Source organism: Glossina fuscipes, unplaced genomic scaffold (genome assembly GCF_014805625.2).
Source record: "Glossina fuscipes isolate IAEA_lab_2018 unplaced genomic scaffold, Yale_Gfus_2 61514, whole genome shotgun sequence".
NCBI lineage: Eukaryota > Metazoa > Arthropoda > Insecta > Diptera > Glossinidae > Glossina > Glossina fuscipes.
This window is the reverse complement of record NW_024003726.1, coordinates 446938-453415: the sequence shown is the minus strand read 5'-3', so window position 1 is coordinate 453415 and position 6478 is coordinate 446938. Positions and strand designations below refer to the sequence as shown.

The 6478-nt window shown below is 32.3% G+C and overlaps 1 long non-coding RNA gene across 1 annotated transcript in view; it reads right to left on the bottom strand.

Annotated features, from left to right (window-relative positions):
- LOC119643651 overlaps positions 1-6478 on the bottom strand; it is a 165101-nt gene that overhangs the window by 61251 nt on the left and 97372 nt on the right. Inside the window, exon 2 of the long non-coding RNA XR_005248364.1 lies at positions 4876-5037. This is a non-coding gene — a long non-coding RNA (uncharacterized LOC119643651). The remainder of the gene's footprint in view (positions 1-4875; positions 5038-6478) is intronic.

Sequence of the window (6478 nt, the reverse complement as noted above, 5' to 3'; positions counted from 1 at the left end):
ACACGCTGTAACTCACAACTGAATGCACCAAACAAAAAACAGCAAAAAAAATTTTTTTACTGCGAAATGTCACCTTTCCAACGAGCATAAATATGAAATTGTTTGATCGATACTTTGCAAGAAATCTATCAGTGCAGCCATCTACCGAAAAAATAATGGATTTCTTTTTCCCTAAACTAATATATTGACGTTATAATACGTTATAAATGTGACATGCGCCAACGCTTCTACATTTATAGAAGATATAATACGAAATCTTTCGTTCCATTAATAAATATCAAATCCTTTCAACAGAATATTTTTACTTCCTGAAAAACTTTTTTACCCAATACGTTACGGAAGAGTTCGTTTATAGATAAAAGATAAGAATGAAAATATTACATTAACGTATCAATCATTTAACGTATTCTGTATATTACTACGTTATTGATAACCAAAAGTAAATAAATACTTTTATATCGTTAATATATTTTTATTGTACTCTTTCGCTATCAAGCTTTGTGACAAATATAAAAGCAATTAGAACTGTGTGTATGTATAACGTTATTTCCAAAAATTCAAACGGCTTCAGCTAAGCGTTGAGCTAGGATTTGCCTTCGTGTTCATTTCAAACCTGTGTTTCTTGTTTAATTTAATTGTTTGCAAAAATCTTCTTAACTATTAAGATTGAAAAAAATCAAACAAGAGATAACAATACAATAATGCTTGTAGATCTCGAAATGTTGGACCCGGGAATATTCAGTCGTTGACTTACTTTCAGTGTTTTCTGCACAAGTACGTGCGTTAGTGCGTTTATTGTTTTCGAGCGTGTCATTTTGCCACAAAGTAATTCCCTGATGGATGCAGAGATGTCCCAGACATATTTAATGCGTAAGTTTAGCAGGACATAAGGAAGAGTGCTAGTGAAAGCAGGACAAAGGTGGTTGAACACAAAAATTGACGGATAGCTAATATTGCAAGTACGCTTTTCAGTTGAGTTAGAGTATTCCCAATGGTACGTGGCACACCATAAATCTGTGTAACGACAAAAACTCATATTTGAAAAGCAGCAAATATGTACTGTTTAATTTTCGTCTCATAGAGCATATGTAGCAAGCACCTATACGTATGTGCTTTCCTAAGAAGCGTAGTTAGATTTCTATTGTGAGAGGGTCTCCACAACTTATTATCGATTACTAAAGTGAACATTATACAAAATATGGCTTTTTGAAGCATTAAGAAAATTTAGTCAATTATGAAAAGAGAAATTACAGAACCGAATATCATCGTACCCACCAATAGTTTGCTTTAAAAAGGGGAAGGCTAATATTATAATAAATCGGTTATTCATGCTAACTGTAACATGCTAAGGAATATCCGTAATGCTTATTTTTATGCGTTGAAAAAATTCTCCACATCTGACAAACATGCTTGTCCAAATTGTTCGAACGCCGTTAAAGTTTATTAATTATATGTGGCTCCCAAAAATTCAAGAAAGTGTGAATAGTGATTTGTTTTATCTCTCATCTGCTTTCGTTTGCGTTTAACAAGCTTTTTTGGTAAACCGTATTCGACCGTAAGTTTTCAACCTGGTCAAGCTCTATTTGAAAATAAACCTCACCGATTTTCTGACTTGCCTACAGTTAGCAATATTTGCAATAGCATAGGTCTACAAAGTTCATAAAGTTTACAGCTTTCTGTTACGTTATCTAAGTTGTTTCTCTCTTTTTTTTTCTGAAACTGTCTATTATATAAACGACATCATATAAATACATACACGTACAGTAAATATATACATATAGTTGCCAAAGGCACTGAGTGTGTTACATGAATGTGATTTCTGAAATGCAGTTAATTTTTAAGATAGCAAGAGAGTGAAAGAGAGGAAAAATTACTTTTGATCGCAGAAGTGGTGACTAACGAAAAACATTTTACAACAAAATAACAAGAAAAATTCCGAATGTTAAATGAAAATGAAAAATTTGAATTTAATGCAATGTTCACATTTCTTTTATGATATACTTTTGCCTCACATCCCTCCTACTTCTTAAATACGACCTTATAATATGAGTTGATATATATTAGAACAAACTTTGTTCATAATGATATATGAATACTGTTAGCGTCATCGTTGATATGCTATGTGTGTAACACTGACGAAGACGGCAATAACTTCGATAACGTAAGAAAGTGATAAGCGGGTAAATTTGTGTTGTACGTGTATATGAGAGCAAATAAACTCGCTGCTGCGTATATGCCTGGTATAATGAACTAAATAGCATAAAAAAGGTAACTCATCCTCTAAAAACAGGCTTTTGTTATTCAAATTTCCGAAGAAAATCGCATGCTTGTAACGTTTCCACAGATTCAATATGAGATTGTCTGCTGTTAGAATACTGGAACCCGTGAAAAGGAAAACGTGTTATATATATATATTTGAATCAGCTGCCAATCATAGCTAATAAAGAGTTAAAAATCTATTGCAGGTATTAATATGCAAACTGGTTGGATTATTTATTAGAAGAGTCTAAGAACTTAAAGCAAAAATTACTGTAAGTGGTGGGTAGTCATGATTCGCTGCGAGCCGTACATAACTTTCATGTTTGTTATACTTATTGCTGCTTTGGCACTCTCGCAATACAGTAACAACGCGTGCGGTCTCAAACACAAAAGGATTCATTGGTATTGTAACGAAAGTTCTTTTATTCGCTAAATGGGGATTTGCAATATATTGTATTATTTTTGTTATAATTTTCTAAAAGTTGTGTTTTCTTTGCTTTCATACAAAAGGGCATCGCACGCACGCGTACTTTCCACGTGAAAAAGTGCTTTGATGTTTTCTACACTAAATTCAGATTACTTTAATAGATAAACAGATTTGAACAAGAATAATTAAAAGAAAAAAAAAAAAAAACAGAAGTAAACCCACACAATTTCAGGCATTGCAGTAGGGATTTGCTGCATGTAGGAAGGAGTGCGGAATTAATATCTTTCATTTTTGATTCATATGAAAAAAGCTCCACACATAACATGGAGCTTAAAATTTTAATTACAAAAACAAAAAACTATCACTTGACTATATATTGTTTAGCGGGCGAGATTTTTCACTTTATTACACATTTTAATAATATTGTTCAGAGGCTTCAATTTCATATTTACAACGCTAATAATTGTAAGCGGATATATAATGACGTGTTACAAACTGTTCCATTTTAAAGTGCTAAACAACATTAACAGCAGTATTAGACATTTCGCAGTTACTCATTTATTCTATGTTTAGCTAGTAGATAACTTCTCTATTAAAATGATGATCTTATTCGTAATTACTATATTCATAACAAATGATCGGTTCTTTCAAGAAAATGGTTTCAGATTACTTTGCGGCGCCAAAGCCTTTTTGCTGGGAAAAATCTGGCAGATTATACATGCATAGATTTACGTTCCTACTTTGAACTTGGCATTTGCTTCCAATGTTATTGCAATCTCTTTTTTTCTCTCTACCTTTTTGTTCCCAAACACCATCGCCATTAACAATAAAATGCTACAAAGCCAGCAGAGTTATTATTACATGTTTTGAAAACGTTATCGTTTTTGTTTGCTGTATATAAAGGATATTTTTATTTGTCCCTGATCTCATTGATATCCTAAACAACTGCTTCCCTTCTTTACTTACCAGCAAATAATCCACACATCCACCTACTTAACAGACCGCCCACCCGTTTATATGTCGTTAACACTTAGATACCTCAACTGCATTTTATGTGTGACAAATTCATGTGATAATACGACAGATGTTGTTATTACTGTTGCTGATGTTGTTTTCTTTGTTTTGGCTGTTTTGATTGCTATTATCTGCGCACAAATCTATCATAAGAAGAATATTTTGTATGCCGCAAGGCTTTGAACTTATGTTAAATATGTACAGTGAGCTTAAAAAAAGCGCATTGTTGTCCTATGTAGTGTTATGTAAAACCTTCTATTAAAAACACATAATATATTCAAAAATATTATAATAGCGGAGAATCAATCATAAATTCAAAAAGAAAATTATTGCTTAGGAGCATCAGTAGAAACATGACAAATCATAATTCATTAAAATGTTCGTATAAAACAAACCCGTTTTTTGTTTAAAATGTGCCACTCGAAACGTTTGTAATTGCACGCTATCTCTTGAAGTCTTCACGTTTTCGAAATTTTTATTGGACTTTCATTATCAAAAAAAGTTTTTCTTTAAAATGTCAGTTTTCTTGTTCATATATTTTGATATTTCTAAATGATATCGTAATGTAGATGTTATCGAAGCCTTATTTATATTGGGCCCAACGAAAATAATAAGAGAGCTGTGATTTTGCGGTATTTAATTCAGTAACCCCTCGAAAAAAAAACAAGATGGGGAATCACGTCTAGTAAGAAAAATTTACTGGTAGAAGGTCACAAAGTTCATATATGAATAATATATACTTTTCTTTTACAATAAGTTTTTGTTTATTACATGGTTACACCTGCAATATTAGAAAGACAACAATGTATTTGTAATGAATGGCTTCATAAGTACAAAGCAACTGTGTACTCTCTTTTGATGTTTACTGTACTACCTAAATGAATACATAAATGCATGTGCGAGTGTGTATTTGTATTTAAAAATTGTACCAAGTGTGAGCTTTTAAATGACATAATTTTCACATTTACAGACATATCTTCACAAGTATACGCATTTTTTTTTACGTTTGTGACGTTTATGTGCGTACGTGTATGGTTTTACGTGCAGTTTATTTCACTATTTTCGTTTTCTGGTTGCAATTAAATTTAGCTTAACTTGAAGGAGTTCTCACTTCAGAAGGAAAAATTGCGACCTTATACACATGCTTTTCAAGCAAATAATTGATTTGTACATACCTCATGCTTTCTCTCATGCGTAATACTCTAAAAGCACATACAGCGAATCCTTACTATTTCTAATCCTTCCTCATGCGTTTATGTGCGTAAGCATTCAATTATTTCCAATGCGAGTACGTGATGTTCTTCGATCAACATACTGCAATCGACCTACGCAGTTAGCTATAAAAGAAGAGCAAATACTATTAGCTAAACTATTATCATTTCAATAAGAATTTATCTATAACTTAGATTTGTGTTTATCCCTTTATACCTTCAATAAATGCTCATTTACGCAAATGCGTTCGTTTTTATGTAGTTTAAATATAAGCAAACATATGGACTGAGTAATTATGCTAGACCTTAAATTTTACCCGCAGCTGACTATTTGGGGTGTTTATTTTTTAACAAAATTTGACTATAGATAAATTAACACAAGGAGCTCATCAAATGATGTCCATCGATCTAATTGCTGACTGTCTTCTGCCGAAAAGCTTAATAAACGACAGCTTTTGAATGCATACTGCAACATCGCAAGTTTAATTATTAGCTGATATACATATAAAACTACTTTAGCAGAAAACGAAAAAATTGATCATCTTTATCGACGTTCTCAAAAATTGCCTTCGAAACATTTGAAATAAGGAAATTGTGGACTGGACCTCTCGAAAGTCAGAAATCGTAAGTTGAGGAAGCGGAATAAATTTTCACTTCGCTATAAAATATTATCCAGCATAACATGACATTTCGCTTTGTTGTTAATGGTATTCAAGAGTTCTTCTACTATGAATCAATTTTAAGACGCACATCGAATAGCCCGAAATTTGCTTCTTTGAATACATAAATGAAAGCAAATTGGATCTGCTGTGATTATCATTTAATTTACCTGTTAGGAAGACGACTTTTTACACGCTGACGTTTATGTCACTATCACCTGCAAAATATGCTGACAAAAAGTTATTTGAAAAATACGTCAAAATATCACAGCGAGGGCGTCGGCAAATCCACAATGTTTATTGTTGGTAAAAAGTTCTTGGCAAACACATTTGCATTAGTATACAAAAAGAGTCTTTACATTTTACTGACGAGGGAAGAATTTCAACTTCTAATGTCAAAATCTTCAAAATTATCAGTTAAATATTCTGCTCGCATATAATTATGACCATAATGCAATGGTAAACGTCACATTTGATGTTTATAACATATTGTTGAAGTGATGAAGAAGGACGTACAAGCGTTCGATGTAAAACACGTTTGCTCTGCAGGATTTCCGAGCAATTATAATTTCAATAGGAAATAATAACAGAAGCCGCCGTAATCCATTTACACTCACATACGTACACATACATGCATGTATATACGCATGTATCAAACTTGAAAGATTGCTAAAAGAAACAAAATCTTTGCAGTGGTGAAAGCTACATAACTAAGAAATTGCAGCCGCCACTTTTGAATGAACATTGATCTGAAAAATTTTACAAAGGCAGTTGTCATCCTTATTTATGCAAAATCATTCCCATGAGAATGATATTAGCAAAAGATTTAAGCAATAAATTTCCCTACTCTGATGGAAATAGGGATCTCACCGATGGCAAAATGATTGAACTACTCAATATTTTAAATT